The sequence below is a fragment of the Camellia sinensis genome, chromosome 9, assembly GCF_055761805.1.
Source record: "Camellia sinensis isolate YWXY chromosome 9, ASM5576180v1, whole genome shotgun sequence".
In the NCBI taxonomy this organism is placed as follows: Eukaryota; Viridiplantae; Streptophyta; class Magnoliopsida; order Ericales; family Theaceae; genus Camellia; species Camellia sinensis.
The window spans coordinates 131,320,895-131,333,232 of record NC_138969.1 but is presented as its reverse complement, the minus strand read 5'-3'; positions in this window follow the sequence as shown (position 1 = coordinate 131,333,232).

Sequence of the window (12,338 nt, the reverse complement as noted above, 5' to 3'; positions counted from 1 at the left end):
AACATGATTTGCCACTCAAAAAAGTGGGCTTAAAACATACATTTGTTGAATGATTCCAATTCAAACAACAAGCCTTCATCCACAGGCATTCATGCAGTTTAGCATTTATGCATATAGCCTCATGGCAAGCATGCTAATCATGGCATCATGGCAATCACACTCATGCAAGTATGCTAAAGCGTAAAAACTCACCCAGTACTCCAAACCAAAACAAAAACTAGTTAGAAAGATGCATGATCCTAACTATACAAGATGCCTAATGCAACACATGCAATATGCAATTTAATAGTCTCGGCTACTAATATGACATATGGATCAATTTGAACAACATTTGATTAAACATGTATTCAAATAGGATATTGAAATGGCAATGCAGTTTGAATGATGCGCCAAGTCTCGAAGCATGCAATACAAATGAATGGATGCAAGCATAGGGTATGCTAATTGAAATATGACCCTAATCTAACCATCAAAAGTGATTCAGTAAAAGGGAGAAAGGCGTGGGGTTAGAAGACATACACACGTGCAAGGACACTTATTACAACATTACGCCCTCGTAAAAGAGGGTCCGAATGAATAAAAGCTAACTAGCTACGCTAATTAAGCTAATTAATCATTACAAACCGAATCAATTAACTATTCTAGTTAACTAATTGTTATAAACCGAAATTGAATAACTAGTTAAACTAACTAATTATTTACAACACTTAAGTAGTTACAACCAATTAATTACAACACATATTTAAGCTAGATATTTAAGCATTAAATAAGCTTGGAATGCAAGGGAGGCTCATACATGTGCTCGGTTTCCACCCGAAAAGCCACTGCCTTGTTACTAAATGCCTTTATTTGCACATATGAACACCAACAAAGTTGTCCACTTCTAGAACACCTCTGCTCCACCTTACCAATACACTGTGCAAATTTCACTAATGGCCGACAAGGGGCCAGTCGGCTACCAATGATGGTCGGTCGGCTACCATTGGTGGTCGGTCGGCCAATGGTGGTGGCTACCAGCCGTTGATAGTCTGAACGTCCTTGCTGTATCAGAGAGCAAACAGAGCAAAACAATGTATTTCTCAAGGGTTGTTTGCACACTTTGCCTCTCCTTTTCATAGGAAAATCAAAGGAGGGACAAGCTTTGGTTCACAAACCATCAATCAAGCAATTTCATTGCATGATAGCTTGTGAAACCAATTGTGCAAGTATGCACAACAAGACCAAAATGTCCATCACCCTATCATGCATGATCAAGGGCAATGGAGACCAAGAAAAGTGGCACATTTCATCACTTTTGAGTATGAAATGTCCCGTTTTCCTCGTGGTCAAATTAACGTTACATTTGAACACACGCAATGCACCATAAAGAATGCTTATCTTGCCTCTTTTACTTGGCAATTTTGTTTACACATTTTAATTACCAAATCATTCTTTAATTAATTTGTCCATTGGTGAGTGTCCTCTAAGGTGATGGAAGTGTCAACCAAGGGATAGTGTAAGGCAAGAGAGAGAGCATGCCTTTGATAATGAACCCTCAAAGAGGATTAAACCATTAAGCATGACCTCAATCTCAAGCTTAAAGGATCCCAAGCTTGAAACAACCCTCAAAAGAAAATGAAAGAGTAAAGCAAAGAGGGAGATTGCAGAGATTTAGGTGTTGAAATTGAGTGATAAAAGCACTAAAAACATGCAACCAAGTCACACCAATGATGTTTAAAGAGTTAACACAACAATCTAGTGCAAGGACTTACACTACAACTACACAAAACAAAGTTCAAATGAACTAAACAGCCCAAAACAAAGCCAAAGCAGGCTATTTCAGAGGCTGAAACATGCTAGACTTAAGCTAAGTTAAGCTAGAAAAACATGCTAACACATGAAGCTAACTAGGCATGCAAACAAGACACAAGTGGGGGAGGCTAACCCCTCAAATTTTGGGCTTCAAAACAAGATTCTTACCACTAAAAAACCTCTGAAATTTAGTGGTTAAAAGGGCTAAAGAAGTTGATTTGAAAGTGGTGAACGAAAGCACAAAAGCTTTACAAGCAAAGAAGTAAAGAAGCAAGAAGGGTGAACCACCCCTTAACTGAAAATGGCCTCAAACCACTACTTTTAGGCCATAAAAATAGAGTTTTTTACAGTCCAAAGACAGGCCAAAAACAATCCAAAAATAGTGGAAAGAATTAGGAAAACAATTGTGTAAAACAAGTTTAAAAGGAGAATGCTATACCTTTGAAGCCAATACACAATTAAGATAATAAATCAAAGCCAAGGCCACCGTCTAGAGCTCACAGAAGGTCCTAAGTAACCTCAGCCTAAAGATAATCTACTTTGGTTATGGGTTGATAGGCTAACTTGAAGTGTATCTACACTTGTATGTACAAAAGTTCAAGAGAGAGAGAGAGAGAGAGAGAAATCTAGAGAGGGAGAATTGTAGAGAGGGACTCCTAAAATTTTCCCAGCCTTGAAAACAATAGAGAAGGTCCTCTATATATAAAAATATGTGGCTTTAAGTCGAAAATATCAATATAGGACAGCTGGAGAAGTGTGGAACAGTTGGAGGAAAAATATCTACAAAAAACAGCCTTTTTTGCACCAATGGCCAACAAACCTCATCCATGGCCGACACACTTCACCCCTGGCCGACACATGGCTGTCAAACCTCACTAGTGGCCGACAAGAAAAAAACTAGTTTCTGGCCCCGATTTCAAACAGGCATATCTCCTTTGTTCGGACTCCGTTTCAGGTCATTCTTGAGTCTAAATGGTGGAAGCCTCACATCAAAATTCCAAGTGTGAAAAGGGATATTCCTATTTTTAGTAAAGACTGCTCAATTTTGGTCCTAACTGGATTCATGCATAACTTCTCCTCAACTAGTTTTTTTCCATCCCCTTCTATTTTCTTCAACTCCAAACCTCTAAACAAGGTGTTTTGAAAGATTTTTTTTGAAGATTTCACCTCTCTTTCATTTATTTCCACTTTGTCCTTGCTCGGTTTACCGAAAAGCGCAACATTTAACGAAATGCAAGCCCCAGAACATCGTAGAAACGTTTTCAAAAATATTTTGAAAGAGTGGGTTTTAAGGTCTAAAATAATTTTGGTAAAAATAGTTTTGGTCCAAAATGGGGTGTAAGGTTGGGATTTGACGCTTTCCTTGTCGAAGAAATTAAACATTTGCATAGCATAACTTTCATCCTCGACTAATCAATCAATGGCGCCCAAGTTTGAAGGGCGGTCAAAAATGGGGTGTCTACACCACAATTCTTGCAGAATAGGCGTGTACACATGCATAGCTATGTTTTAATGTGAAAAGTATGGGCACATGCCAAGCTAAGCTTAACATGGAAAGGATGCAGGTAATAAAACAATATGGTGTAAAGAATGTGATGGGTTCTATATGCAATACGATAGACGTAATATACAATGCCATAGAAGTAATAGATTATAATAAAATGCAATGTAGTAGCTAGGAAGCAAAAGTACGTTACAAGGGAAATTGACGATAACTCACCTTATGCTGCTAGGGATCTTCCTTTTTCTGCATCTTGTGCTACCAAACAACAGGTACTACTTTTCTCCCTGACTATGTTTGCAACTTTCCCTATTCTCCAACAGGGTGATAGACTAGGTTGGTTCAATATCTAGAATTGAGGCGCAGACAAGCTACCTCAACCTATGGGGCTACCATACAGATTTCAAGCCGAAGATACACCCCTGGTATTTAAACTAGACTTTAGTCTCAGAAATCCTGAACCTTTGCGTTCTAGACCTCAGCCACTCGAACTCTAGTTTCTACTATCTTAGTTGATCTCCTAGGAACTCACCGCAAACATAGGCAGGTCGCTATACCAGACCACTGGAAGTCGTTCAGGCACGACAAACACCAAAGGAATTGCACCTTCAGAGGATTTAAGGTCTCTTAGACCTAGAAGTGCACAAGACAGTGCGATGCAGAATGAATGCACAAGACAGTGCGAAGTAATTTGAAATGCATAAGATAGTGCGATGCAAGGTGCACGAAATAGTGCAATACAAAATGCAATGCACAAAATACTGTGACGTAAGATGAAATGCACAAGATAGTGCAATGAAATGTGAAATGCACAAGGCAGTGCTATGCAATGCACAAAATAGTGTGATAGAAGATGAAATGCACAAGACAGTGCTATGTAATGCACCTGATAGTGCGATGTACGTTGAAATGCACAAGATAGTGCGCTGAAATGTGAAATGCACAAGACAGTGCGATGTAAGGATACAAGGTGCACAAGACAGTGCGATGGCGGGTGCACAAGACCGTGCAATGCAATCGAAAGCACAAGACAGTGCTGTGGAAGGTACGATGTAGGTTAAATGCACAAAATAGTGCGATGCAAGCTTGCACAAGACAATGTGAGTGAAATGCACAAAACAGTGTGAGTGGTGCACAAAATAGTGCTATGCAGGTGCACAAGATAGTGCTATGTACATTGAAATGCACAAGATAGTGCGATGCGCAAGATAGTGCGATTGAATTGAAATGCACAAAATAACGCGAAGGTGAAATGCACAAGGTGCGACGTAAAATGTGCAAGATAATGCGATGCACAAGATTGCCCGATTGAATTGAAATGCGCAAGATAAATGCACTGAGTGAGATTTGTGCGAGAGATGCATGAAGTGAGTTTACTGTGCGATAGATGCACATAGTGAGATTATTGACAATGCATGTCCATGCAAGATAGATAACCGATGTATGAGTTAATTGAAAACATGTTCTATGTAAGAGACAAGAGCATATTATATGCAAAATCGAAAGCATGTTCTATGCAAGATTGAAAGCATATTCTATGCGAAATCAAAAGCATGTTCCATACATGAATCAAGAGCATATTCTATGCAAAATAGAAAGCATGTTCTATACAAGAATCATCAATGATGCAGGACATGTGTGCAACATCAGTGTATATAAAAGTGCATATTCAATGCAATAGAAGAAAATCAAATATTGAATTTTGACAGAATGACAGATCGAACAAAAGAAGTTGTTCGGTAACAACCTCAGATTTACCCCTTGGAGACTTTGCAACATGCTAAAAAAGGATACATCCTATTCATATTGGCAAGGGGCAAACCACTTTGATCGCCATTCTGACTTGAAGTAGGCTTGAACTCAAGCTTAAGGTAGAGGTACACTCATACTCCAGAGAAAAGACAAGGTCTGAGAAGGTGCATTCGGAATGGAATCTCAGAATTTTCTGAAGTTGAAATACACTAAGATGCTCCGAATTTTCCCTGTTTTCTTTTACTTTGTAGTCTGAAGCCTACGCAGCATCAGATAGGTCCTTATTCTATTGCTATCTCTTTTGATCGAGGTTGGACCCTTCAGTTTATAAAAGAAAGAATTTTGTTTTACACATATGTTAAGAATGGCACGGCACTCTGAGAACAAAATGATTTATTTTTGAAATTGAAATTAAGAATGAGTTATTGACTGGATATTGAGCCTACGATTGACCATAGTCAAAACGACTCAACAAAGGGAAAGCAAAGTGAAAACAATCAAAACACAACTATTACACTCAAAACGACTCAAAACAAGAATTGAGACAAACAAAAACAACAAACACAACACTTGGATGTTTGCTTTCCATCGGCGGGAAACCTCTCAGTTCACGAGGAGCCCACTTCTCCGCGTATTGTTTCTCACCCTTTCTCATTTGTGATTCTCACATCACTCTGGCACTCAATCTCCACTCTCAAAATGACTCAAAACAAGAATTGACACAAACAAAAGCAACAAACACAATGCTTTGATGTTTGCTTTCCATCGGCGGGAAACCTTTCAGTTCACAAGGAGCCCGTTTCTCCGAGTATTGTTTCTCACCTTTTCTCATTTGTGATTCTCACATCACTTTGGCACTTAATCTATATTTCTCTGATAAGCCTTTTTCTCACTTTTTCTCTCAACGCACATCTTTATTCTTTAATCTCTCTTATTTTTTATCCCCCCCTGGGTGGTTGATGGATAAGCAAGAAGTTATGGGCTCTTGCCCCTGGTATTATGCTAGATTCTCCTTCTTTCACTCACAATTAATGAGCTTTCCCACAGAGGGGTTATGGTGCGACTGGACATGCAGGAGATTTGCAACTGACATTGGTTGACACTGCCCTTGGCTAGTTTGGACGTGATCAGACCCGTCTAGATGAGGGAGTGGAATACCCAGCTCCATTTCTAGTTCATGCTTCGCACTTGGTTCGATACCTCACTACTTGGAAGATGAAAGAGTGCTTGGCCCCCTACTACTAGCTTCGATTATGCCCTTTCTGGCTAGTGCATTGATAATGGGGAAAAGACAGAAAACCTAACTCGACTATTCCCCTAGTTCATCATTTTGACCATTTTTTTTTGTTTGGGTTTCTGCTAAAACAATTTTGACCAACATGAAAGTTAGATTAACATGCTTGTTCGACTTTTTGTTTTTAAATTATGTAAGTTAGGCTATGAGCACTGAAAATTTTCCTTTTTTAGGTCCAAGAGATGGTCCAGTTTTGGGAAAATGGAATACTTTTCGAGAAAATTAGTCAGCTTTATTAAAAATACTCAAGAATTGTTTTTGCAAATGGCCACTGCTCAACCAATATGGAATTAACTCCTGAGACGTGCAGTTTCAGATCTAAACTTGATTTGTCTTGTAGCTGAATCTTCTAACGGAATAGGACAACTGAACCTGAATGAAGATGAGCCAATTGGACATTGATAGGATAGCCAAGTTGAAAAAGGATAAGCCAATCAACATGGATGAGAGAAGGAAGTTAAAAATGGTTAGGGCTGAACTTCAGGATGAAGTTGCCTACGTATCCCAAAGATGGGAATCAAGCCGTACGTAGTTCTCGGGGGTTAAGGTGCACTCGGGTATTAACACTCTCCTTTTACGCTCTAACTTTTGCCAAAGCCGCCCGTTCGGGTTTTCAACCTTGCGAGCTCTGTTTTTCTTTTCTTTTCATTTTTCTTTTTCTTTTCTCTTTTTTTTTTCTTTTTTGTTCTTTTTCTTTTTGCTCTAACTTTTGCCTGGGTCTCCCTTTTAGGTTGTCGGCCCAGCGAGCCTCTCAAGGATAGAAAATTTAACTTGTCCATGTTGAATGGCGGTAGGATCTCTAGCCATCTAAATCCATGAGAATGGCTGCTGTTGCTGACTAAATAGTCTTGATGATGTAAAAGCCCATCCAATTGGGGTCTAAACTTGCGCCTAGTGTTATGGATAGGAACTTGATTGTCTTTCAGAAAAACTTCTCTTTTCTCCATTCGTGGGATTTTGGCTTTCTTGCCGATCTCCATTGGTTTGCAGAATGACCCATCTTTTGAATCTTTGAGCACATCTGACATTGCCCCTAGTTCAAAGGCTACTTCTGATCTAACTTTGCAAGCTTCCTTTGATGACATCTGACCTTCTTGATCTGACCTTCTTGCCCCTAGTTCAAGGGCTACTTCTGATCTGGCCATACAAGCCTTATATTGTGATTGATCGTTGAACATTCTGAGTCAAGGTTCAAGGTTTGAAAGCAAAGGGGTCAAGTCTCAAGGCCGAGAGTGATCCTATGTTGTATAATCTCAAGATCAATTCCAACCATGTCTTCATAGGACCACGCAAAACATTTTTTGAAATATTTTGATAAAGCGACTAGTCGCTCGTGCTCTTCTGAAGATAATGTAGAACCAATCTGGATCAAGCCAGGATCCTTCTTAGTATTCACATTAACAAACATGATCTCATTCATTAAGGGCTTAGCATGCCTCTCTTTCTATTAATTGATCAAATTTTTCCAAATCCCGAGGAATTTCTCCCTCTTTGTTTTCATCACAGTGTTAGAAAAGTTTTGAAAAACTTAGGTCAATGCAATGATTTCAAGGCACAGAAAAGGCACCGTTTTGGTCAATTACTGCCATCTCATTTAGAGCTTCTAGCTCAACTGGCTCAATGGTAGAAACAGACTCAAAAGAAAGAGTGGAAAAGACAAACACAAAACAAGAAAGTGATGTTCGAGGTAACACCACCAAAATCACCTGACTCTAACACAACAGGATTGACTTGATACAACAAGACAAACTCAATACAACACAACAGAATTGACTCAATACCCAAGTCAGAAAGTACAATAAACAACATTTTCAAATTGCTCAAAACAGTGCGTGCCATCCACCACATCTGGAGTAAAATTAGCACTATCAGCAGGTGGTTCATCCCCCGATCACATAGTCACATTATCCCCCCAATTCATCAATCTAGCGCCGATAGACTTTGTAGGACCTGGTGTGGCGAGGACCTCATTGTTAATCAGATCTTGAACTTCATGGCGAAGATGAAAGCAACCGTCAGTGTCATGACCGGTTTGTTGATGGAAGTCACAGTACTTGGCAGCTTGATGCCTGGCTAGAAGGGGATCTGGGAGAGGTTGAGGGTCAAGGAGTTTGAGATGGCCTTCTCCTATGAGGATTTCGAGAGCTTTGGACAAGGTCAGGTAAAGGGGATTGAAGGTGCAGTTACCAGTCCTGACAGGTTTGACAGAGGAGTCAGTAGGTGCTGATTGGGTTTGATGATTGCTTACGAGTGTAGAATTAGAGTTGAAATGGGTGTTTTTGGTACGACAACTCTTTTCCTGGCTTGCCCCTTCATTCGAAACGCTCCAAACCTGAGTAACAAAAGTGTTATCCATAGTGTTTGCAACAACTGCAAGCACTTGCTATTTGTTCAGCCCTTTGACCTTCAAAGCCTCAATAGCCCACTAAAGATGTTCATAAGGATCAATACTCGCCTCGGCCTTGTTCTTGCGACTTGCGTTAGCTTTGCCAAAGGATTAGGTGGCTATATCAAAGTGAGACCCATTTGTTGTCGACATATCATCACCCAGACTTGAGATAACCTCTTATGGTTGGCCATTTTCAATTGCAGGTTGCCCCAAGATTGAGGAGCCTTTTGGTGTAAAATGTCTAGCATGTGATGCGGTCGATGATGGAGCCAAAAACCCAAAGACTAGATCTGCCATAGTTCTCTGAAGATCTTCAATCATGCTCATTAGTTTAGAAGTAATGGGTTCATGGGTTTGAGATGATTGAGGTTCAAGTGCATCCATCATACATAAGTCCATGCTTTCTGGAATGAACACCTCAAGCTTGGGTAAATGGGCCAAGGTGATGTGTATGCTAGGGTTGTAAGTGGATGGCAGTGTATGGATGAGGTTAAGGTATGAATAAGATACTTGGTCATGGATGGGAAGTGGGTTAGTCGTAAAATTGGCGTCTTGAGGTGGAGCTATCGTCTGGTTGTCCATGAGATTCTGAACCTCATGACGAAGGCAGTAGCAACGATCCGTGCCATGACCACGTTGTTGATGGTACACACAGTATTTGGTGGGGTTATCTCTGGCAGGGAGTGGATTAGGAAGAGGTTGAGGATCAAGGGCTTTGAGATACCTTATTTCCATTAGGACTTTTAGTGCACTGGTTATGCTCATATAGAGGAGAGTGAAAGTTCTTCCTTAAGCTCGGATTGGACTAGCTGTTTGTGGGTTGGCATTGGAAAAAGGGTTGGCAGTTTTGGGATTAATGGTGATGGAATTGATTTCAGTGAGTTTGGGAATAGTGCTACTTCCAGCATTGGTACTCCCTGTAAACGCCCTCTTTGTTGGTTTGCTTGTTCTGGGAATAATCCCCTTGTTGAATGCACTCTCAATCTGAACCCTTAATTCATGCAAAGTTTTGAAAGTGAATAGTGGAGCAACTATTAACTTCTGCAACATATTAGGTTCAAGGTTCTGTACCACTATCCGCACTTGATCCCTCTAAGAAGGGCGATTTGTCATCTGTGCTGCCTTTGCTCTCTACCTTGCAACAAATTCCACAAAAGGCTCTTCAAGATTCTGGTAGATTGCTTCAAGGTCTTGAGTGGTTATTTCAAGTTGGGTATTGTAAGAGTACTGATTGACAAATGCCTTAGCCAACTCTTCCTAGCTCTGCTTCATTTTATCCTCCAACCTGGCATACCAAGTGGCTGCTATGCCTGACAGGGTTCTTCCATACAGAGAGAGTTTCTGAGGCTTAGTCAAACCCATCGGTTTCAAGACATCTAAGAAAAGCCGAATATGTACAAAAGGATCTCCAGACTCGTCAAAACGATCAATGTGTGGCATTTTGAATCTATCTGGGAGTCTTACGGCAGCCTCAGTGTACCTATCCTCAATGTCGGGAATGGAGTTCAGGCCCTGTGCCTTTTTGAATTGCTTCTCAAGGTTAGCAATTTTTACCAAGGTCGGTTTGAGATCATTAGTATCAAGGGGATAAAGCCCCTCATTAGTCGGTACCAGAGGTCTAAAAAACTTGAACTTGAGCCAATCCTTCTCGGGGATCCGGACCTTGCAAATCTTCAGTTGGCGAAGGTGGATCAAAGTTCGACTAGGGTCCTAAGGCTAGATGTGTGGAAGGTGCCGCAGATGGGCGTTGCATTTCAGCATTGGTCTCATCCTACATGGCAATTCCCGAATTTAATGTCGCTATCATGGCCACAACTTCTTCCAGACTCCGTGCCATCACAGGTCTGCTGAGTTGAAAAAAGGTGATCTAACTGGTGACTATCGAATCAGTGGAACCAGTGAGCCCTGTCTGGCACTTCTTTGCCTTGCCACCGGCAAAGGAAACACTGGTTGCCCTTGAACTAAATCTCCAAATTGACAAAGTCTATTAACATGAGTCCAGAGTACCCGAGGGATATCAGAGCCTTCTGAAGCTATAGTTCTGGGACTACCTAATAAAAGAGAAAACAGACAGCACCTCAGCCTGGTTTCACTAGAACAAATATGATCACAGCTGACTCTCTCTACTAAAATCTGCTTCACAAACTAAATAGCACATTTTGTAACTGATATGTACATCCCTATATAGCACTGTAAAGCACATACCAGTTAATTGAGAGACAAAACACCCCTATAAGGTGGTAGGGTTTCCCTATCCTAGTTTCGTCAGGAGCTAGGGTTTCACTATACACAACAAGTGATTTCACACAATCCAGCACTCGGGTAAGCCACTTGTCCAAGTTTGGAACAGTCTCTATGGTTTCTGATATGCAACTAGGCCAATTGGTCAAGACTAGTCTCTATGGTACCTCAGCAAGGCTACCTAATATACCTCTCACACCTAACACTGAGAAGTGAAAGGAGGATCAAACAGTACAGCGGTAGTCCAGATCTAAGGGTTGTGTTCCCATCATGGCAGAGCCTGGAACCGGTAAGCCTTTTGGCAAGCTTTTGCAAGTGAGCCTTGGGCAAACCGTCCAGGAATAGCAGATGGCAAACACAGTGACTTAAGCGCACCAATGCAATTGCAAATGCAAAGAAACACGTAAGTGTAGATAAAATGTCATATCATGAGTTTGAGTCAAGTTCTCTAAATCCCCAGTGGAGTCGCCATAAATTGTAGTTTGACTTTTTCGCGTCCCCTGTCTGAAGCTCGAAATAAACCCTACAGTTCGGACTCCTGTGGTTTTGAATCTAATCTCACAAGTGCAAGGTGAAATTGATAAACACCAAAGAGTCCAAATCCGAAAAATTGTTTGGAAAATTAATTTTTGAATCAAAAATGCCAAAATTGGACTACTTCCCCAGATACCGAATCACCATCTAAATATTTTATTTTTGGGAAAATTTATAAAACCCATGACTCATGCCAAAGGACACGAGTCCGCCATCACCAAAGTTGCGTCGGCTCAGGAACTTAGGTACGAGAGGAGAGGGTCATGAATTGAGCACCCCTGCTCGCCGAATCAAAGATCGGCCTCTACTAATCATGATATGATTTTTATCAACATTATGTGCTCTTTTTCCGGTTATTAGGCTAGCATTACTATGTGATGCGCACATGCAAGTATAGATTAGTTTGCTCAAGTTGGAACAATTCAATTCTTGTTTGTTTTGCGAATAAAGGGTTTGAATTTTCCACCTCAAGTGGGCTTAAAGTTTGCAAATTTTCCACCAAACATAGTGGGCTTAAAACTGATTTGCCACTAGACATAGTGGGCTTAAAAAAATTTACATTCATTGAATCGTTCCAATTCAAGCAACAAGCCTTCATCCACAGGCATTCAAACAGTTTATCAAGTAAGCATTTAGCCTCATGGTAAGCATGTTAATCATGGCAACATTCGCACTCATGCAAGTATGCTAAAGCTTTTAAAAAAACTTGCCTAGTACTCCAAGCCAAGAAAAGAAACTAGTTAGAAAATGCATGTTCCTAACTATGCGAGATAACTAATGCAACACACGGAAAGAATGCAATTAATAGGCTCAGTTACTAAGAATGGCATTTGATT